A 24,141-nucleotide genomic window follows, 5' to 3' on the forward strand; every position below is an offset into this window, starting at 1 on the left:
ATAAAAAGCTTATTGACTACAACATTGGACTACAAAGACGGCCTCGCACAAAGCTCTACGGATAAACCATATATGGAGAAATCCACTGATGTCACCAATGGAAAAAACTTCACAAATGGGACCAAGTCCAAACGGTTCTTTTGAAGGAAGTACAAAAGAAGGAAAGATTGTTTTATAAATACCTCTGCCATGAGTCCACAATTTTTTAAAACATTTTGGGGACTTCTGCAGATACCAAATACACAAAAACAGTTAACAATAAGTAAGACAAGTTGTTTTTGCATAATAAGTTCCCTTTTAAATTATGCAAGCAAGTACGTTACTGCGATTAATTACAAATAAATTAAAATGCAAATGTTTTTTACAGCTGTCATAAATCAATTATCACGTCATCAAATATGAATGAAGATTAATTAAATGTTTAACCCGGAAGACGCAAACCTTTGTTACACAGTCTGTGATCATGATGAGAGGCAACCAATTTTGCTTCAAAACAGAACTTTGGACAAAACTAAGGTAACTTGTTGGTATTGCAGCGACAAACGTTTTTATCATCAGAGCATATCAAGTTTAAAATACAATCTTAAAGCGAAACACGTATTCCAGGATGGCGCCGACAGTGTTGCCAATCCTCTTGGCAACTTATTTTGTTAACAGCTACTAGCGAAAAATCTAGCATTTTTTTGCAGGGATATTGGATACTTTTTTGTCTCTCCGAGACTTTTTTGTGTCTTGGAGACTCTGAGGTGAAAGCAAGCATCAGCACCAGCACCGTCCTCAGCAAAGACGGTGCTGGTGCTTCTGCTTTACTCTCACTGATAGTTACATGCTAGCATCAGAGGAGGAGAACGCTACGCTGGCAAAGTTTACTGATTCAATGTTGTCAACAAAAGTAGTACAGTTAAGTTAAACATAATGTATGCTTTTGCTAAACGGATAGCCACCACATGCAGGACATCTAACATCCTTGAAGACCAAGTCCTCCAAGAAGATGTCATTCATATCACCACAGCTGATATACCTTGGAGAGGCACAATTACATCAAGGATAACCAACTGTACTACACACACAAGAGCATCGAGCATAAACTACGGACTCAATGTGAACTTATTTTGCTTCCTGGAGAACGTTGGACATCTGTAAGTCATCAAAACGGACTGTGGTCGCATTGTGCCAAAAAAATAAATCCGCATTAATATCTGAAAAGGTAAATAAGCTAGTTTGTTCGAACAACTTTTTAAACTAAAGAAGAGTAAATGCAGATTTAAATGGTGCACTATGTTAAGTTGTTTACAAGTGTGTTTACTACATTATCGATTAGTAACTGTACATTTTTTGCAATATTATTGCAAATACTTTCAAAATGACTACAAAATTGCATTGGTATCCAAATATTGGGGTATTTTCTTAAGTACATTTTCTCTATGCAAGCAAATAATAACCCATAATAAATATACATTAATAACAGGTCTAGTGTGTGATTAATTTGATGAAAAAATGTATCATATGACATCACCATTTTTTTTAAATAACTAAAATACAAAGACACAATTTATTTTCTTGGCAGAGGAAACATCAACTACTGTTTTGGCTTATAAGAGCTATATTATTTGTATTTGTGTGTTTAAATATTCTTATCTTCTATTTTAAATTGTAAAAGGTGATCAAGTTGTTTCACTTCCGATTCATGTGACATCACGTGAGTGCACTTCCTGTTTAACGGAGTTTGTGTCCATCTGTTTCAACTTGACGCTGTTGAGTTTATCGATCACTTTGTGCAAAACCGGCACGCCCTTTATGTTTAATGTGAATACTGTCACTCATTTGTTTAAACGGTAATGTGTTTCTCCAAGTTTAGACGGGGGAATGATATCTGTTGTTTGCATGTTAGCGTTTAAGCTAGATAGCAAGCTAGCGCCAGTCAGTCAGTCCGTATCAAAGAACAGTTATGAATGATGGTTCTTTGACTATTTTATCTTAATACGGTAGTACTAAGGTTTGGTTTTTATCAACACTTCAGTCATCAACAATTGCATCATCAGAGAAATGGACATTGGAACAGTGTAGGACTGACTTGGTAGGATATGTACAGCAAGTAGTGGACATAGAGATCGAGATCAGAGAGCATAAGAATAAGTATCTACATTTGATTATTTACAATCCGGGGAGGTAGGATGTGAAAGGAAGTTTGTTAGGAAGACCTACGCAAAAGAGTGATTGCTCCTGCAGATCTTATCGCTCGCTGCATATGCACATTAAAAAAAAAACAACACAAACTTCGATATGAACGTAAAAGCCGCATGAAACCAGGCAAAGAACTTCATGCTGCTCGGGAGCCAAGGGTTGACCAGGCCTGCACTATGTGATGCTAGTGGGCCAGTGGCCCGCCTCGCCTCACAAAGAGTCACAGACACTTAATGAAGTACAAAATGATTCACCCTCTGCTTTTCATTTCGCTAAAGCTACTGAAACCGATGAAAAGCGTGAATGCTCTTTAAGCATGCACATGGCAATTTATCGACGCTGGAAAACTTACCAACTTAATTTTAATTTATCGTGGGTTGAATGACTCATCGAATATCAGCCCAGGCCTAGTCACACAATACCTCCCCGACAGTGGCACTAACTTGGAAAATATTTCAGAGAATTTCTTATTTTTGTCTGTATTTGAGACTGTTGACCAAATCACAAAGTGGTCAATTTAGGCATCGCAAACTTACTAGTTGTACTACTAATTGTATCTTTGGACAAGCTAGACAGCAGCTTGATAATTGAGAGCGTAATTGTGTATCTGCCACTGTGTATCATGTGTTTGTGTTTGTTTTATCCTCTGAGCTATGAAGAGTAACATCACGTAACTGTCATTTGACCACGGGCGGGGCTGTGACCTTTTGGGAATCCAAAGACAATTTTTCATGTTGATATCTTTTTGCCTTACAAACATCAAAACAAGTGTGCTGATATTTGACGCCCGGTTGCAGGGATGCCGCTGGAGCATTGCAAATTATTCAGCACACCACACGTTTCACGGAATTAAAAGTGGCCGTATACTGCCCTTAATGTCTGTCCGTCACACGTGTGTGAATGCGTGTTGACACACCGTGAAGCCAAGCGGGAAGGAACCCATCAAGCTCTGTTTTGATAACCCCTAAAACACCTGTGCCTCCTGTTCAATAGACAGCCAGACTACCGTACACACAATGTGTTCTGTGGAGTTGCGCATCCCCTCGCTAATGTGCATGCTTATAACACAGTATAACTATAACATAAATATATAAACTGATTTTTGCTGGCTAAACATATATCTAACTCATAGTGAATGTTATATAAATGTTGTTTTGACTTTGTATCATGATCATTACCTAATAAATCACAAATGTTGTCATTTAATATGTTGTATGTAGTTTAAAACATGTATATTAAGTGACAAATACAGGAATATACCATAAAACTATTAAACTGGTGCACCACAGGCTAAATTCAGCCCGAGAATGACACCAGACTGGCCCTCGAGTTCAGTTCAAAACTTAAAAGAGACTTAGCGTTTTGCAGCAGATTACTCAAAACACTGGAGCATTGTCAAATAGGTAATCTTTGACTATCTATTTTGCATTAGATTTGGCAGAGCCTTTAATTGAGATTTTACTCTCCTGAGAGTCTGGGTCTTCTGCTTGTGTTTTGCCAAGCAGGAAAATGTGTAACTGTGAAAACAAAATGTCCAAAATAAAAATAATAGTGAAGAGTGAAGTCTGGCACCTCTGTGCTTAGCATTTTGGAAATATGCTCCCCAGAACAATATAGTTGAACAGTCAATCAATCAATCAATCAAAGTTTACTTAATTCGCCCTTAAACGCAGATGTCTCAAAGGGCTGCACAAGCCACAACGACATTCTCGGCTAAGATCACACATCAGGGCAAGAAAAAACTCACCCCAATGGGAACAACGAGTAACCTTGCAAGGAACCGGTGCACTGGATGCCGAGTAGATATGGTTAATATTGTGAGAGCCCAGTCCATAGTGGGGCCAGCAGGGGATCCTCTTGCATGTAGACACTTCAACAGCGTAGACATCACCAACTAATGCATAGAGAAGTTGTCCATCCTGTGTCCCGACTTTCAGCTAGCGCCTCCTCCATGGAGGCTGATCCGTGGTCACCTGATAACCTCACCACGCAGGAGAGAGGGGTAGAGCAGAAAAGAGAGGCAGCAGATCAACTGGTTTAAAAAGGGGTCTATTTAAAGGCTAGAGTATATAAATGAGTTTTAAGATGGGACTTAAATGCTTCTACTGAGGTAGCATCTCTAACTGTTAAGATAGAGCATTCAAAATACTGGAGCCCATATAGAAAATGCTCTAAAGCATGCATACTGTTTTTGGGCTCTGGGAATCACTAATAAGCCAGACTTCTTTGAACGTACATTTCTGGCCGGGACATATGGTACAATACAATCAGCAAGATAGAATGGAGCTAGACCCTTTAGTATTTTATACGTAAGTAGTAGTCCTGCTCTAAAGATTTTGCTCCTGTGAAAGATTCCTTCAAACGACGATTAAAAGAGGTTTCCTTACAGTTAATTGTGTTTGTTATTCCTTTTTATACACATGCACAGTTGTCCTGTAGCACAACTCGATGGGAATGCACATCTCTTCAGAACACCAATTGCTTTAATGTCTACCACGAGAGTTGGCTCTGTGGTTGTTAGCTAAAGCTGCATATTTGAATCTCCCCTATAAACTAACCAAACAAACAGTACAATTTGACTCCGCTTGTTACAGTACTATTTTATTTGCTTTCCATGGTAAAAGGTCTCAAAATATTTTAGATGAACCATCCCACTGTTTACACCAGGGCTATTCAACTACATATTGAAGAGGGCCGCAGTTTCAAGAGCCCAAAGTCTCAGGGGCCGGACATCAATATTTGGATGTTTCTTTAGAAAGTGCCTGCTCAGGTTATAATCCTTTGAGACTGTGTTTACTTATTTACAAAGTAACTACATCAGCTTTTACACTGTACTGTCAAAAAATTAATTTCTCTGCCCTCTCTACTTGTTTTCAGCGTGTGCAGCTAGAAAGATAGTTAACACGTTTAGTTGATGGTTGATGTTCCTTCTTTTGAATGATTTTCCTTCCTCAGTTTTATTTCTTTATAGTCTTCTTTATTTAGGATTGTAAGACTGAAAATATAAACATTACAAAAGTACATTGTCCATTGTGTATTTTACATAATGTCCATTGTGTATGTTACATAAATGAAAAAGAAGGTTTAGTGTTAATACACACAGCAAACATTGCACACATGTAGTTAAACACAATTGAACCTAAGCTGTAGCTTTATCGCCCTCTGATGGTAAAATTTAGCACTAAATGTATTTAACCAGTTTTGATCGCCAGCGTTAAACAGCCAAAAACAACCAACCACAAACACAAGAGACATCAAAGCCAGCAATTTCCATACATTCATACTTTGCTGTCCAGCCTATCTCAGCTGCATTCGGGCGGAAGGCGGGGTACACCCTGGACAAGTCGCCACCTCATCACAGGGCCAACACAGATAGACAGACAACATTCACACTCACATCTCACATTCACACACTAGAGCCAATTTAGTGTTGCCAATCAACCTATCCCCAGGTGCATGTCTTTGGAGGTGGGAGGAAGCCGGAGTACCCGAAGGGAACCCACGCTGTCACGGGGAGAACATGCAAACTCCACACGGAAAGATCCCGAGCCCGGGTTTGAACTCAGGACCTTCGTATTGTGAGGCACATGCACTAACCCCTGTTCCACCGTGCTGTTTAATAAGTTTCATGGTGTTCTCAAATAATAGTTTTTATACGTGACATGCTGCCAGCACATCCCAGCCATAGGATTTACTGGTGTAGAAAGATCTCTAAACAGTGTCAATAATAAATAGTGGTAGATGGGAGTGAGAATTGCTATGATTTTTCCGGTTCTAATTCCACTTTCGATTCTGCTTAGCGATTCGGTTCTTTATCGATTCTCTTATTGATTGTAATTTGGAGGGGAAAAAAATGGATTAGCATCAACTTTGTTTCGTTTAGAGGTAACATTACCTTACAAAACCTACAGTGAGTTCTTAAGATGCATTTAGCATAAAACACACATTCGAGGTTGAATTGCTGGTATAAATGCACTTTTGCACGATATCTTATTTTTTGGAGTTCCACGTGTATAAGGTAATGACTCAGTAAAAATGTGGTTGAGGAAAACATGCAACTTTTCCCTGACTACAATTGAACATTCACCTACCGAAGGAGCTTCTACTGTGATAAATCTGCGCAAGCTTTTGACCACAAACTTAGTCACTGCTCGGTGACATTCATCGCTCTTCCCTGCCGCGATAAAAACTAGCAGCAGAAGTGAACTGGAGCTATTACTTATTGCCCGCCTCGAAACTAGTCAGAATATGTCATTTGTCTAGCTTATCTAAATGGTAGGGCATTCATTTCAATTTAACAGGTAATAATGCTAACATTATAAGTGGGGTTAGTTTACACCAGTTGTATTTATGACCGTTGACTGTTGCTGCCTGGGATGGGATCAGTGCGGTTCAAAAACGCGACATTCATTTATAGTTATTGCATGTTGTGTGTTCAAATGTTTCATCATATTGTTTGTGTGTCCTCTTGGTGAAATAGCAACCTTGCAATTATTACAAGTAGGGCTGTTGCAATATTCTCTTGTAAAATGTCGGCGAACTTTAGAGCGCTTCTTCGGCCCGGGCGCCACCATGTTGCTGTCTGATGTCACTACACACGTTGCTTAATTAGACTTAGACTTAGACTTAGACTTCCTTTTTATTGTCATTCAAATTTGAACTTTACAGCACAGATAAGAACGAAATTTCGTTACATAAGCTCATGGTAGTGCAGGATAAAAAAAGCAATAAGGTGCATATATAAATATATAAATAATATATAAATATATATATATAAAATAAATAAATAAATATATATATATATATATATATATATATATATATATATATACATATATATATATATATATATATATATATATATATATATATATTGATATCATTCCTGCCGGAAAGAATCATGAAGGGAATCGTTTGAAAAAATGGCAAGTGATTCCAAAGGAATTAGTACAATGGGAACCGGTTCTGAACAAGAACCGCTTTTCAATTCCCATATCTAATGGTAGATCACATGACTTCTAGACTTCATCGATTTCATTCATTAAGATCATCCACAGCAATATTGTTGGTCATACTTTATTTTGTGATGTAAGAATTAAACGTCCACATACAAAAATTAGGACATCATTGACATGTAATCAGTAATTAGTATTAACAGTAAATAGTCCAAGCAGTTCAGTCAAATAGCATTCTTTTTGTATCTCTCTGATTTTTGTGTCTCGTGTCATTTAAACACATTATAACATTACCAAAAACACCAAATAGCAGCAGAACGTTGTTATCTGTTAGATCCAGAGCTTGAGAAATACTAGCTCTTCTATGTAGCATGTAGCATTATCTTCTTATTTTTACATTCCCCACATGAGCCTGGAAACTGGGACTTCACATGTATTCGTGACAGTAGAATAAACCAAATTATTTGAGAAATCAGACTAATTTAGTGCATGGAAACGTACCGTTGCATGTCTGAGCAAGGATTGACATGGAAACCTGGTTCCAGAATGGCACCATAGCCGGTAGTACCCAGACCGAAAAAGAAGAAGCTATCAGTCCCTTATTTTGGTGCTAATCACAGCATTTCCACATTATAAATCAATGGCAGTTACACTGAGCGAGCTTGCTTTCAGGATTATGAGCATCAAACATTACAACTTAAGTAAGACCTTTTTTTTTGCATGTTCTCTATGTTCTGTATTTGTATGAGTTGTCAGCACGTTTTCAAAGTGCTGATTTGAAACTAGTAACAGTTAAAATGTAATCGATAACCATCCCTATGTGGGAACAAGCACAATGGTATGACAGTCCTTCAGTTTTCTGTGTGAAATGCACAGTGCGTATACCTACAGATGTGTATTACGGCTCTGATGGGATCTCTGTGTGAGAGGCTACCGCCTCGCTGATAGGATTTCATATCAAAGTATTGACATATAGATAGTTAATTAACTAGCACGACCCAGCTGTGGAAATGCAAGACCGATTTTGATCCAATCCAGTCTGAACCAGACAGTGGCGAACGATACTTTGTGGAAATACATGTGGTCTTGTCAATGATAAAACATGAAGCAATATGTTATGCTATCCAGTCATCGTCATGATCACTTTCCTCTACTGCGTATCCTTATTCTTTGGAAACTTTTGTGTTCTGTTTCTGGATTCTCTTCTACCATAATTTTCTTGAAATTTTAGTTTGCCTACATAATTGTTCTACCATCAAGGATTCCTAGAAAGACTCAATGGATAATTCAAAAAAGATCTTCGAAGTGTGTGAATGTGTGTGAGTGTGTGTGTCTGTGTGTGTGTGGGTGTGAGAGTGTGTGTGTGTGTGTGTGTGTGTGTGTGTGTGTGTGTGTGTGTGTGTGTGTGTGTGTGTGTTGTGCAAAAGTAAACACCTTCTCTATTAAGCACTTTAACGAGCTAACACCTAAAAAGGGAACAGCTCCACTAATCACAAGGTTTTATGGGTCCCTGGAAATTTTGGGTCTATAAAGGGGGCCTCTTGACTGAGGGCCAACCTCCTGAAGGACAGGCGGTGCCTCAGTGACCCGGACCGACTATGTCCACCCGCCACCGACACGTCTGGGTGGGCTTATACCTTTACCATGTCTAACTGTTTACTGTACCTCTCCTTCTGTGCAGTGCAATGCCCATTTACCTATAATATACAAAACTATTTTGTTTTCATTTTCTGATTAAGCTCAACGAACAGCCCAAATTGTTGTATTTGTGTGTGATCCAGGACACATGATAGTGATGATGATGTTGAGCCAATCCAGGGCTTGATGCAAAATTTGGATTCGACCCCTGGCAATAATCCTTGATCTGTATTTGCCTCGTGCATATCTTCCACATGTCAGCTTTCATCTCATCTTGTTTTTTTTTTTATAGGTGCAGTGTGTAAGGGGGTGGGGATGTGGTCTTTTCCTGACATGAAGGAAAATGACTTGCTTTAAGTTTGTATATTTTAGAGCAAAGAGGCATTATAATAGCTTTGGCATTGTGGAGCAATGATTATCCTCTGTTCTGTTTGGGTCGACTTACCAGCAGCTAGTGTTGCTCTTGCCTGCAGGGCTCATGTGGCTCTGATTTGGGATCCCTCCTTCTTAGTCAACCTCTCCAAAGCGCATAAAAACCCACAAGAGTCAAGTCCGAGTCACAACCCGGACTGCATCTCGGAAGGCTTCTTCACACCCTCACACACTGTTCTTGGTTTTTCTTTCAAATAAATGTGATTTACTTATTTTAATACAACACTTTTAAATTAGCTCATTTGAATCGTTTGCCTAAATGCATTCCTTATTACTTGTTTGAATAGTCTTTATTTATTGTGGGAAATGCACCTGTTTATTTCCTAAACAGTCTATATTTATTTTTCTTATATTTTTACAATTTGTGAGCTAGACATGCACACAATGCAGTATACATCGGATAGTTCTGCAGGGAATAAACATAATGAAAAACAAGAACAACACATTTTAAAAAATAATAATTTCCCAGCATTTTTTCCACAATATTCTGACATTGTGGCAATAGGGAGGAGTGCTAAGGCTGCACACACACGCACTTACACACACATGCACGCACACGTTTTTGTATACGTGTGTTTTATATATTTGTTTAATTTTTTAATCCATTTAACATAACAAATTAAAAAATAAAATCATAAACACACACACACACACACACACACACACACACACACACACACACACACACACACACACACACACACACACACACACACACACACACACACACACACACACACACACACACACACACACACACACGTACACACGTTTACGAAAATGGGCGGGTCACCTATTATTTACTTTATTTTGAAGGTTTTATTCGATTACCGGGTAAATATTTACAGTGATAAAACAGCATAATTCACTAATGCATATGTTGCAATATTTTAAATATTTCCTTGTAAAATATTGAGCGATTTGACGTTAAGAATTAGCACATTTTAAAGAGGATACAAATACGCTGTTATGGTGCAACGTCCAAACTGTTATTGAATTATGCATGGGGTCATTAATAGGGTGGCGGGACAAATAGATGTAGAGGGAGATGAATTGATATGGCTTCTTGTTTCTTATGTAAATGAGGCAGACTGACCAGACGGCCACTTGCCATTTCTTTTTTTTTTGTATATTCTACTTCCAACCCTTAACATCACAACAGCAGGATAAAACATATCATGTTTTTCTTTCTGTCTTGTATATATGCTGTCATGCATTACATTGTCTCACTATGTTGAACATATATCTATATTTAAAAAAATACAAGATGTAGTCCAAGGTCATTTTAATAATTTTATTAACATGCATTTATAATTCACGTTGAATACATGAATTATCAAACATGGAAGAATTAAAAAAAAATCCCTAAAAAATACAAAGTTAAAATTAAATCAACAATATATTCATGATTAAAACATATAAATTATGCAAACTATATGTTAAACAAAACAAAACAAATATTGATGGACATATAGCCTCCACCAACGGGGCATTAAGAAGGCACATTTTCACATCAAATGCATATTCTACCGCAGAAAACCACGTTTACATAAACGATTAACACGTTGTTGTTTTTTTTACAGCAACATTACATGTAAACAAAACGTTTAATTACAAATCAGCATTTTACTCTCTCTAAATGGGCCCAGAAATAAATGACTGATTTATATTTATTTATAAATAATTTCGTGAGAGAGCAAAAGCCAACCAGAAATCCAAAAATGTGCATGTGCCGAATGCACTTTACAATTTTGGAAAAACAAGCATATTTTTCTCTGATTCATTTAATAAACAATTATTTACATTTGCATCCAGTTTGCATTTAATAATGACTGATTTTTTATTTTTTATTTTCAAAATACACGTGTCCAAATGTCTGTATTTATATGAGAAAAAAAAAAGTGTGTACTTTTATGTGCACTACGACATGTTTGGCGTGCCAGTGATAACAGAGGAGTGGTTGGCTCATTTCTTTTCGCCATCTTCGTCATGCGTCCCTTCTTAGCACGCACATATATGGGCCCGTGTTGTTCGAAATGACCCACTCAGAACCAGTCCAACCTGTCTAACGTTCCCGGCGTGGGCTCGTCTCCCGCAGATCTCGCAGTGCGCTGCACCGTCCCTGTGATCCGGCTGAACATAAGAGGGCGCTCCCATTGCACCTGGCCGAGGGGAGCCGGACCTCTAAGATGATGTTAGTGGAAAATGTTCGTCCCAAAAAATAAATAAAATAAAAACAATAAAAAACAAAACACATATAAAAAATATACAATGACAAATACAAATTATGTCTTTATTTTTTTCCCTAAAATAAATTAAAATTTTCTACATCAAAAATGAATTCTAATATAATATGCATGCACCATTATAGCAACTTTCAAGCTGGGTGTTCATCATCAATATACAAAATTAAAATTATATGTATATAAAAAAAAACAGTTTGTTGTTTTATCTTAAACATAAGTGATTATATTTAAAGAAATACGCACAACTTCATCATATGCTGTGATTATTATATACAATATATCTCAGCCTTTTGAGCATCTTTAAATCCTCCCCCAAAATCCTGCAGCCTCGTTAAAAGAAACTTATGACTTATTTTTTTCCGATAGGATTTTTGATCCCTAAATACTTTCACCCCTGCTCATTTCCTATGTTTCCCTTTGTGCTTTGTCTAGGAGTTAGGCGTGTGCACGAGCTTGCACGCGTGCACATGCAAAAAATAAATAAATAAATAAATAAAATAAAAATAAATATCACGTGATTTTAAATAATATACTTAGAGAGAACAGTCCCATTACAGTGTATTTATATGCTGTTGTGTGCTCACCAGTTTGGGTGATGGTCACGTGATTTTTTTTTTTGGGCGCACTTGAAAACCCCCCTCCTCGTGTCTGTGTCACGTGCACGGGCTGTCATATAGCCACAGGTTGTGTTCAATGTACAATGTGCCACTCGTGGATGGCGCGTGGACGCTTACCCTTCCCGCAGAGAGGCGCAATTGAATGCTGCTAACACAAAAGCAGCAGACCCCCCCCCCCCCACCCCCCACCCTTTTTCCTTTTCAACCCCTTTTCAGAGATGCACGGGGCCCTAAAAGCATTAAGGGCCCCTTACACCCCGCCAACATCACCCCCAGTCAGCCCACGCTGATGCTGGTGGACTAATGTCACTCAGGCCTTTTGCATACACTTTTCTAAACTCCAGTTTGCACTGATGGCTTTTGCAGGCTGCCTACAAGCCTCAAATTACACCGGCCTCTTTTATTATCTCCTAGCCCCTCGCACGCTATTTTCAACCTATTCATTTTTTTTACAATCTCTTCTTCCCCGAGAGAGAAGGCATGTCGCAAATCCTCCGGATTCCTGCACTCTGCCTCCTCTTGCACCGCCACAGAAGTGGGGACCACGCGTTTGAGTGTCTATGTGTTTTTGACAAAAAAAAAAAAAAAAAAAAGGCAGTTATCAATGCTTGCCTCGGCAAGTGTTCAGGAACTGACCATAGATTTTTGCAGTGGGGGTCCTTATGCAACATTTGGTGCGTTCACGTCGATAGGACATTTGCATAACTTTATAAAGAAAATATAGCTCACATATTTTTTTAGCATGAACATGCTTTACACATCAGATACGTTAAAACAACGCAACTCTCATGCAAGTCCTCTGTATGCGCCACATATCCATAATCTGACCTGTGTTGGAATGCATTCATGCTTTATGGACGCAGAATAACAAATTCAACGTTGTTTCCATAAAAATATGGCACTTTATGTGATCTCTGCACTCACTCTGAGGGTGTCATCACAAAACACACGCATGCACGTTGCAGTGTAGAAAAAAGAGGACATTGGGTATGAATATAGCATATATTTATTATAGAACATGAATTACTTATTCATTGACATAGGCTAATATAATTACATTTAAAGTGGATGCGCTCTGCCTTATATATTTGATGATATAGAATATGTATTGACAATGTGTTTCCATGCATGCAGCCTCTGAATATGTGGCACGATGACCTGCTTCTTCTTCTTCTTCTTCATCATCATCATCACACTGCAACTCTTGGAAACAGATATATTGCTGTATTGTATATTTTTTTCTAAATAGAAACAATATTTTTGATTGTTCTTGGTAACCAAATAAAATCACTCATTCATACATACACACGCAAAATAAGAAAAAGTGTTTTGTCCGCATAATGCAATATTTCACTGGAAAATACTAGTTCATTTCACATTATAAAAAAATGCAGTGTTTAATAATACGTTTATTAATTTATAGGATTTACAATAGATCACAATTTATAAGATACTTTATAGTACATTCTGGGCTTAGTTAAGAAGCATATTCACATATATTGATAATTAAGGTTATGTATTTTAAAAATAAATGCACGAATGATCCCTTCAATTGCATGTGTCAGATTCCTATTTTCTGTATTGTGCAGTAATGTTCAGTAATAGTTCCATCCATAACCAAATTAGTATTTTTTGTCGTTCAACGCACTTTTTGAACGGGTTATGTAAATATATTCAAAGTTGAACTGCACACAGCCGCGACTAAAACACACTCACGTTTAAAGGCACACATTTATATAAAAAAAAAAAACATTTTAAAAAGTTGCACTAAAAAAAGAAAAAAAGTGCGAAAATATAATAATAAAAAGTGTTTTAGAAGAAAAAAGAAGAGCGGAGAATGGCGCAGGAGGCGACCAGCGCGCACTTTCCCCTAATCAAACTCTTACTTCCCTCCTGTCTTAATTCCATATTTTCTATTCCTGATCATTACTTTCCTCTTTTTCCCTTCTTACTTGTATCTATCCATCCCTCCCTCCCTCCCCTTCCTCCCTCCCCTCCTCTCCCTCCCTCCCTCCGCCGAGCTCTCCTCTGCTGAATCTTATTGATCCACAAGGCGGCTAATTAGCCCTTCCCTCCGTGCCTGTGTAATGAAGCACATGCGCACTGAATTAATCACAGCCATTCCCCCCCCCCCCCCCTCGCAGGAAACTAATTAGCAGGAATAAAGATCCAAAGAGTTTTTTCTTCCCAATCATCAGATCTCACTTTCACCTCTTCCTCGCTCGCTCCAAGTCAAGACTCTCGGCTGCTTTGCATCCAAATTATTTTTGATATCGCCTTAACAACTAATAGCTGCCTACTTGCGCTGCCTTTTTTCCACGCACTCGGCAACAACAATGATCTTTCTTTTTTGGCCACCCCTGCACGCAAACTGACCGAAAAGGGGGCGACTCTTCTCGCCTTGATGGGATCTTTAGCGCCGTCGTCTCACTACTGGATTAAAAAGCGAACATCACAAAGCGGCAAAAGACAAATTGTAAGTTTCAACTTTAGCTCTTTTTTTTTCCTTCTTGCACGATCCTATTCTCTCTTTCCTCCTTCGTGTTCGTGGCGATGGACTTCTAGCGGTGCTGCCTCCCCCCCTTCCCAAACTCACATTTACACTGAAAAGGGGCTGATTTCGTGCAAGTTTTCCGCTTTATTTGGAGATTCTGCCGTCCTTTTTAGGCGTTGTGTGGTTACCTGTGTTCACATCAGCGTCCGTCCTCTCCTCTTCGTCTATACGGAAAACGATCCTTCCCCCCCCACGTACCACACAAAAAAAAGCGCTTTTCAAGCATATTTTGGGCTCGGGGGTCGTGGGTAGTCGAGAAACGGGGGTTTGGACGCACAAAACGGGGTAATAGAGAGCTGAGCGGACGGAAGCAGCGGTGACTCCTCACCAGCGCTGCCCGGGGAAGGAGCTCCAAGTCCAGCCTGTTAGGTCCGACTCTCTCGCCCTCCACATTTTGTCGTAAAAACATTAAAAAAAAAACGAAAAAACCAAGCGATGGCTTCAGGATTCTAATAGATCATTCCTGCTGGTGTTTTTTTTGGTCTTCTCCATAACATAAGTGCGAACCCTCCGCCCCGACTCACGGCCACTCGTCCCCCCGGCTTCACCCCACCTCAGTCCGGCTTGTCTCCCCCTCACTCAGCCCTTCTTTGGAACCCTTGGATTTTTCTTTAAAGTCGATTCTCAGCCGTTGCCAGACCAAGTCCCGTGCAAATCGATCCCGTGTGTGTGCGTGCGTGCGTGCGTGAGCGGTTTTGCGCGTGCGTGTGGGCTATGGGAAAAAAAAAAAAGGGAGCCCCGGGTTCTCCTCCGTGACAGGAGCGGATCAGTAGGCTGCAAAGTGCACGCTGGCTTTCAGACGTTGGGGATATAGGCAACATGGGCCGCCTGGTTCTTCTGGATCCAACCACTTACTGGCTACTGGAAACAAAACCCCTGGCCATTAGGATGACCTGCTAAAGAAACAAGGGCAAACTTACACATTTCAAACCACTCATTGTGATCTAGACCACACTTATTTGAAATACAAAGTAATAATATTAGAATGAAATATATGTTAAAATAAAAAACAACACTTTTGTAATTTTCTGAGCTGGTGCAGCAAGCAATGCTTAAAACCCCTCCGATATGAAAAAGTGCTTTGTGAAAAATGTACAATTCAATAGCGGTAAAGTCAGTCTCAATAATATTTGGCTATGGAAAGCGTGGAGGAGGATTTGTGAGCAAGCAAAGGCGGCAGTATTTGTGTGTTCGGGGTGAGGAGTGAGTGTGCTGGGACAAGGGTGCGGGGGTGTATAGGTCAGACGTTAAGAAACATGGGGAACAGGGGTCATGGAATGAGCACAGAGATAAAAGGGAAAGGAGAGGAATCCCCCTTGCTAAACAGCCGTGGGACTATGTTGGGGCTTGGAGGTGGCTATACACGGAGGAGAAGGATGATGATGGTTTTTTTTTTTCTTCTTTGGGTTGGGGGGCGTTGGTGGTTGTCAAGAAAGAAGACTTTGCATGTAGTGGAAGTTGCAACAACATATGTTAACATAACATATTGCGACATAACGAAGGGGAGGGGTATCATTGTGGTTTTTGAGTTGAGGGGTCAGATAGCCATGGATCATAGAGGAGGAATCAGTGGAAGAGGTCAGATAAACACATCCATATACCTCTCATAGTGCAGACAAGCAGGCTCAATGAGATACAACTACTAATGCATATTATCATTATTTTACTATTTGTATTAGTTCAAAACAAATATGGTTGGTTGTGCGTATAATTTATGCACGTTGCACCTGAATTTTGTGTTTGGACTGCCATGAAATGCATGCAGGTCTAGATTTCAAATGATCAGCCTTCCTCCTCTGTCAGACACTAACACTCCTTACCTCCCCCCACCACCCCTTTTTTTTTCTCGTCTTCCTATTCTGTTGCAAAATGCATGCAAGGCAATATTTACCATCATTCCAGCCGTATTTCCTGTTGTATTATTTTTTGGTAAATAGGAACCGTTGTCATTGTAGAGCTTTATTAGCATCGTAGATATATGTGTGTGTGTGTGTCTGTGTGTGTGTGTGTGTGTGTGTGTGTGTGTGTGTTTGTGTTTCATGTTTCACCATTCGTTGGGCTGCGATGAGGTAAATCGCCACCGTGATGGTATAGCCTCACACTATAGGAAAAATAATTTTAAAAGTAAATCACTAAAAATGAGTAATTCACATTATAAGTATCTTTGTGTTTCTACCATGTTGCCAATGCCTTTGCTCAAATTAAAATACATGGTAACATTGTTTAAATTTGCAATTTTATGACAACACACTTATTTGACTTTATTTCAATTCAATACAATTACAATTTAATTGGATTAATTGTAAACTGTCAACTGTGCATATTTGTATATTTTTTGGAAAATAATTAACTGACAAAATGTTATATTTATGTGTTGCTTGGACACTTAAAAATACACATAGTTTAAAAAAAATAGTTTTGCATTTGCTGAATAAATATGGCTTGCTTTGATTATTGTCATGTTTGTGCATGGCTTTTGCTGGTCCAATCATGTGTCACTTTTTAGCATTTTATCGTTGTGATGTGAGTGTAGCCTCCTACTATCTGTAAATTGTACAATACAATACTAATGATATAATTTGTGTGCGCGCGCGTGTGTGTGTGTGTGTGTGTGCATCCTCTCCCTTCACATCTTGGCATATTTGTGCATCTTTGGTATCCGTGAGCAATAGTGGAGACAGATAGGCTCGTTTCATGGAGTACTGTTAGCACGGAGCCAAGGGAGGTAAGCGCCTCTGGCTGTCGTAACCCCTTCTCTCCCTTTGCCTCACATCCTCCCTCCATTCCTCCCTTTCTGGTTATCTGCTCCTCGGTGTGTCTCCAAATACTGTGGCTCCCTCTTTACCTCCCACCTTCCCGTTGGCGGGCACGGCCACGGGCCCAGCAGGGGAGCTTGCTGACATGTCCTCAGTCAGAGAGAGAAAGAGAGAGCCCTCTCTGGGTGAGTGCTATAGGCTTGTACGGAGAATTCATTTATGCAGTGTTGTGGTATTGGGTTAAAAATATGAAGGCCTTTGTCGCGGCAGCACTATCAATGTGATATGTCTTTCTTTAATGTGGATGTTTCCTCTTTAAAGTCAAACGTGTGCATGTGAAGAGGGTCTGCAATTTTTGAATGTGCAAGGCCATGCAGTGAGAAGACCAGTTATTCCAGTTGACCTGCATCTCAGGGCCATTATGATGTGTCATGTTATCAGAAAGAAGCATGCAGATAACGACCTGCATGGGCTCAGCAGCAGTAGGAGAGTTGGATGAGGGGACCGTGGTACTCTCAGGTGTGTGTTTATGACCCTGAATGCGAGTCTGCAATCAGTACTGTCGAAAAATGATTCACTTCCTGTCTACCTTTTTTCCTTAAATTCCTGCTTCTTTAATTATATTGTCTCTGGCATCTTGGTAGCGTTTTTCTGTGGTTTTGCTCTTTGTCGATATGTTAGCATGCTACCAATGCACTGTGGAGACCATGTGACTCAAAAGACGCGTGAGGGTGCAGCTGCTTTACGACTAGTGTGTATTATTATAAACAATAACACATTTTTTGAAGGTGTGTGCATGTTTAGAAAAAAGCAAACTAGTGTGCACACAGTATGCAGAGGAGTCCAGTGACGCTGCATGGGTCACATGAGTCACTCACTCAAGTATGATCACTCGCTGTCACAGACGAGGGCACAATATTGCAAATTTAATTTGGTAATTCTAATCATTTTAATTTCTTCCCAACATAATAAATGGTGTCATTATAGAAGGGTGTGTACTGTATGTGTTTTGGATTTAAATCTTTATTTATAGCAGATAGAAGTGTTGTTATGACTATCAGGAAGACTCGTAGTGTGTGAGAATAACTTAGCAAATAGGATGCTATCCATGCAACTTATTTGGGCTGCAACAGCTAACATCGATTGTTCCGGGATGGAAGATAGGGTAGCCTTGCATCATTAGAGGACACAATTACAAACTGGGCTAGAGAACCATAGGCTCCAAGGGTTGCAAAAATGGACCCAAGCCTGCCATAAGCCCACCCCTCTTTTGGACCCCGGAGGCCAGCATTCCACCCTCTGCTCTGGCGCTTATCATCACAAAGGACAGAATGCATAAAATATGGAGGACGCTTAGACAGGTCGCCTTTCTTTTGCCATACTGAGCCCTTGAACAATACATGGGCCCCTCTGGCCTGTGACTCTGACGACACACACGCCATCTTTTTTATTCTCGCCTATTCCTTTGTCATCCTCTTCCTCTTCCTCTGTGTTACTGCAGAGTGATAACCCCACCACTATTGTTTATCAGTACCTGTGAAATATATTGTACGTGTGTGTGTATAAAAGATGTGTATGGGTATTTTTTAGCTAACTTATTTCATATTTTTGCATTCTGTGTAATCTGCAAATAATATAAAATAATAATATCCTCCTAAGCAATGGTTGAATTATTTACAAACAGACTAAGTACACGTATACTGCACCTTGCATTTTGGATGGGAAATAAAAAGCTCAATACTGCAAGGTGATTTTTTTGGTATGGTCTCATGACTAAATTACAGCGATGTCACCAAGCACCATGCATGCACCATCCAGACACCCATTAGTAGCAACATTTGTGTGTGACGATTGTTATAATGCCACATATTTTACACACTTAGTCTGACATTGCATGTGATTTTCAAACTATATCCTGAGTACTTTATGCTTTATTAAATATGAATTATGATTCCTCTAATTACTGCATTCCTTGCTTTTGTGAGCTACATACTCTAAAGGTTTAACAGTCTGCTTCTGAGAGGCTTTTTTATTTCTGTCTCTCCATGCATGTGGGTGATAGCTGAGCTGTTGGAATGTACTGTTCGGATGTGCCGGACCCAAGGTCTATGGCACTTCCTCTCTGTGTACTTTATAGCTTATCCTCCTTGGGATTACGCAGAGAAGAAAAGAAAAGAGCTAACGCTGGAGCGCCCTCTCTCACTCTCACACCCTCTTCCTCATTTTTTCCCCGACCCACGCGCACAATAAATTCTTGACAAAAAAGTGTAATTCACTTGCAAATGTGCAGTAGTCATGTCCAAGCTGCATGCGATTGTGAGGGGGAAGAGAGGGAGAAGGAGAGCGAGGAGAGGAGGGAGGGAGGCGCTGTGATGCAAAGACATAAAGAGCACACGGCGGCATATTTCACTAAAAGACAAGGCTGAGGTGAAGCTACCGGCTGCCTCTTTCTGGCCAGGAAGCGAAACTCCATCCTCCCCTTGATAGATTCATGTGAGCTTTGTGCACATGTATTGTTTTTTTTATATCCAATATTTGTGTAAGAACCGCCATATGCTCCATGTATACATTTCAGCTCGCTATTTGTCATTCCCAGTGCCCCAGGCGACTGGAGGGTCAGCAGTGAAGGGGTTAAGGAGCAGGGATAGCCCTGTTTTGTCTCTGCGGCCTTCTTTGCCATTGTTGTGGTGGAATTGAGCTCGGTGCACCTCACTTGACCACAGCAAAGCAATAAAATGGCCTCTAAGTGCTGTAGCCTCCATAGTCCTCTAATGTCAGATGTATTCTATAGCTTCTGCACATGTATTCCATTTTCTGCACATCATACACTCACAGCTTTTTACATAGATACACAACATACTAATATAATCCATGCATTGCATGCTTTGATTTGCATGTGCTATTTTTTGGGGCAATTTGACACTTTGTGTGTCTGAAAGTACATGCTAATTTTGCACATACAGGTGCTTATAAGATAGATAAGAGCTTGTACTTTGTCAAGCGACAAGCGATTGTACTTCTAAAGATACAATCATATATCTGTTTTTGAGAATTTACATTCAACCGAAGGGCTATATTTTATATGACTTAATATGCAACCATCTATGTATTTCTATCTGGTATCTATTATATTATTTTACCACTATATTCACTTGGTTTTCCTTGTGTGACAATAATGATGCACATATCATGAATAATTTAGTTTTTCAGGTTTGAGAAATGTACGATATCAACGCACCGTGTTGGCAGTGCCGCGTTTGATTGTTTATAGCCCACGGTCGCTGCAGACGTCGTAATTAAAAAAAACCTAAGATATACTCCGCATCTGCCACCATCACAGCTCATCAAGAAAGTATATGTGCAGGATTTGTGAGATGTTTTTGGATTATAAATATAAATGGCGCCGTCTGAATGTGTAAAGTTTTTATGTCGCACAGGCTGTATTAAATGGAATACTAGTGAAGATTATTACAAACATTTCAACACCATGACTCTTTGGCTATCATAGCTGTCGGGTTAGGGGCACAATTGCTTGCCACTGGATAAAATGTACTGCTTATCTTCCCTTGAAATTTCATATTTACAGCATGGGAACAACCTGGATATTGTTGGGCATGGAAAAAAGGTACTAACCGTTACTTTAATGCCAATTAATTAGCTGTATGTGGTACATTATCAATCAATCAATCAATGTTTATTTATATAGCCCTAAATCACAAGTGTCTCAAAGGGCTGTACAAGCCACAATGACATCCTCGGTACAGAGCCCACATACGGGCAAGGAAAACTCACCCCAGTGGGACGTCAATGTGAATGACTATGAGAAACCTTGGAGAGGACCGCATATGTGGGTAACCCCCCCCCCCCCCCCTCTAGGGGAGACCGAAAGCAATGGATGTCGAGTGGGTCTGACATAATATTGTGAAAGTCCAACACATCAGCGAAAGTCCAGTCCATGGTGGGGCCAGCAGGAACCATCCCGAGTGGAGACGGGTCAGCAGCGTAGAGATGTCCCCATCCGATGGACAGGCTAGCGGTCCACCCCGGGTTGGGAGCAGAGTAGAAAAGAAAATAAAAGAAACGGCAGATCAACTGGTCTAAAAAGGGAGTCTATTTAAAGGCTAGAGTATACAAATGAGTTTTAAGATGAGACTTAAATGCTTCTACTGAGGTAGCATCTCTAACTTTTACCGGGAGGGCATTCCATACTATTGGAGTGCATTAGTGCAGATTGTATATCTGGAGGGTTGACATGTACCTCCCCCATTTCTCTGACAGTATTATATAAATATATGTACCTCTGTAGTGCCTTTACTTTGTTTTTATCCTCACACTTCTCTCTAAATATTCATCTACCGGTATATCTTTCCACCCTGGGTTTCACTGTACCCAAAACAGATGCAGTGTTTTACCTGAGGTAAATGAACAAACACAATGACCTTGGTGTCTCATAATAAATTGATTATTAAGAATCACACAAAGCTATACAAAAAAATGCAATAATGCATAATATTATAGTACATGCCCGTATGGGGAGATGAAATACACTCACTCTCCCCTTAGCATACTATTTTACAGTATATTTATACACTTTAATAGCCGTTCTTGCAAGCTGTCTCTCATTCTTCACCCTCTTTGGCAATATATAATCAAATGTTCTGTTTTGTGCCCAGTGGCTCGTATAGCAGGGACAGTGCTGTGTGATTTACATATTCAACATGGAGCTCTCTCTTACTGCTTGCTGCTCATTCAGATGTGCAGTGGCACACAGCAAAGATTGGACCTAGGTGGTCCACAGGGAATAGGGCTGGTCCCGAGGGGACAGAGCAGGGCCAGACGGTCGCGACAGACAGGTGACCTCGGCCTTGTGATGTCGTTTACGTCGTCTGGTTGCCATGGTATCCATTTGCTTTAATGAATGAAGATGGGGACTGAGGCTTTGGTATGAGGGGCCGTTAGGGACATTATTCAGAATTACCTCTTACATACACTACTGAAATGCTCTCACATAAACAACTGGAATCTTTTTCTTTTATACACACTACTGAAACACTCTTATAAACACTACTGAAATGCTCTTACATACACTACTGAAATGCTCTCACATAAACAACTAAAATGTTTTTCTCTCACACACCCTACTGAAACACTCTTATAAACACTACTGAAATGCTCTTACATACACTACTGAAACACTCTTATAAACACTACTGAAACACTCTTATAAACACTACTGAAACACTCTTATAAACACTACTGAAACGCTCTTATAAACACTACTGAAATGCTCTTATAAACACTACTGAAACACTCTTATAAACACTACTGAAACATTCTTACATACACTACTGAAACACTCTTATAAACACTACTGAAACACTCTTATAAACACTAGTGAAACACTCTTATAAACACTACTGAAACATTCTTACATACACTACTGAAACACTCTTATAAACACTACTGAAACACTCTTATAAACACTACTGAAACATTCTTACATACATTACTGAAACACTCTTATAAACACTACTGAATTGTTTTTGTCTCACGCACACACACACACACTTGGAATTATTTTTCACTAGTATGTATGAAAGGATTTCACCTGTGTGTGTGTGTGCTTTTTACACATGCGTGTGAGAGACAACAATTTCAGTAGTATGTGTGCAAAGATTTCAGTTATGTGTATGAGCGCATCTTACCATTGTGTATACGAGCATTTTACCACTATGTGTAAGAGCATCTTACTAGTGTGTGTGAGCGATGTTGCATTCCGGTTCCGGTATAATCCCCGCCCCTTTTCAGACAAGTTTATTTTTATTTTTTTTAAAGCCAAGTTGTGGACAAAATGTCTGCCGACAAGTAGCCTAACCGAGGCGGGAGCTCCACTTCATAATTTGAGGGCTTCAGCTGAGAATATAAGAACACTTTCAATGCAACAAGGGTCGGACTGCCACCGTGGGTCTCCCCCGCAGGACGCGGCACCTGAGCGGCCACACAGCGGTGCCTTTCTCCTCCCGACAGCCAAGCAGCCTGGAGCACTCGTTCCATTGCGAGGTTGCACCGCACACATGCAACGTTTCAGTTCATGGACATCGGGGCAAAAGGAGGAAAAGGTCATTAGACATTATTTATTTCTAAATGATTGTTGAATCACACAAAATGTAAGACAACATGGCATTGCAGTGAGCTACAATGGTATTGGTAACATATTGTGTCAGTTTATGGCAATTTGCTCATGAATAAACATACTAGATATTAGTGGTGCTAACATACAACTCCTATTGGGCAGTGAAAGAAAACAGTCCGATATAGGAAGTCAGCTTGTGGTCACAGCTAGGATTAAAACGGATACCGATTGTTAAACCACTATAACACTCCTCCTCACGCACACTGACACACATCCTATGTTTAAAAAGGGTTTGTTTTGGCAAGCATCTTTATTGATCAATTCAAGGTCTGTATCTGTACAAGGATAGTAGCAGTTAAAGAGGCCCCTCTCACTCCTTGTTTTGTGTAGCGGCCAGGTGTTTCCTCTTGTCGGATCTTGCCCTGTTGTCACATGACAGGTGAGAGACGTGTTTTCTAATATTAGTGTTTATGTTTTGGTGGGTTTCTGCACAGGGTAGAAGAGCAGAGATACAAAGTGGGCTTGTTTTTCCTCTGCAATTATTGAGGCACACTTGGATCACGGTATACATTTATTAGTCCTTAGCTTGGACAAAATATGATGCATCAGCTGTCTATGTTCTTGGT

The 24,141-nt window shown here is 39.8% G+C and overlaps 1 protein-coding gene across 5 annotated transcripts in view; it reads left to right on the top strand.

Annotated features, from left to right (window-relative positions):
* Positions 1 to 24,141, top strand: part of zfhx3b (zinc finger homeobox 3b) — a 450,580-nt gene that overhangs the window by 177,421 nt on the left and 249,018 nt on the right. For 4 of the 5 annotated variants that reach the window (XM_062028110.1, XM_062028091.1, XM_062028129.1 and 1 more), the window contains exon 1: positions 14,177 to 14,548. The exons of the other annotated variant lie outside the window; for it this stretch is intronic. The gene's annotated coding sequence lies outside the window, so the exon portion shown is untranslated. Of the gene's footprint in view, positions 1 to 14,176; positions 14,549 to 24,141 lie in introns of those variants that run through there. 5 annotated transcript variants of the gene reach the window in all.

Source organism: Entelurus aequoreus, linkage group LG02, assembly GCF_033978785.1.
Source record: "Entelurus aequoreus isolate RoL-2023_Sb linkage group LG02, RoL_Eaeq_v1.1, whole genome shotgun sequence".
In the NCBI taxonomy this organism is placed as follows: domain Eukaryota; kingdom Metazoa; phylum Chordata; class Actinopteri; order Syngnathiformes; family Syngnathidae; genus Entelurus; species Entelurus aequoreus.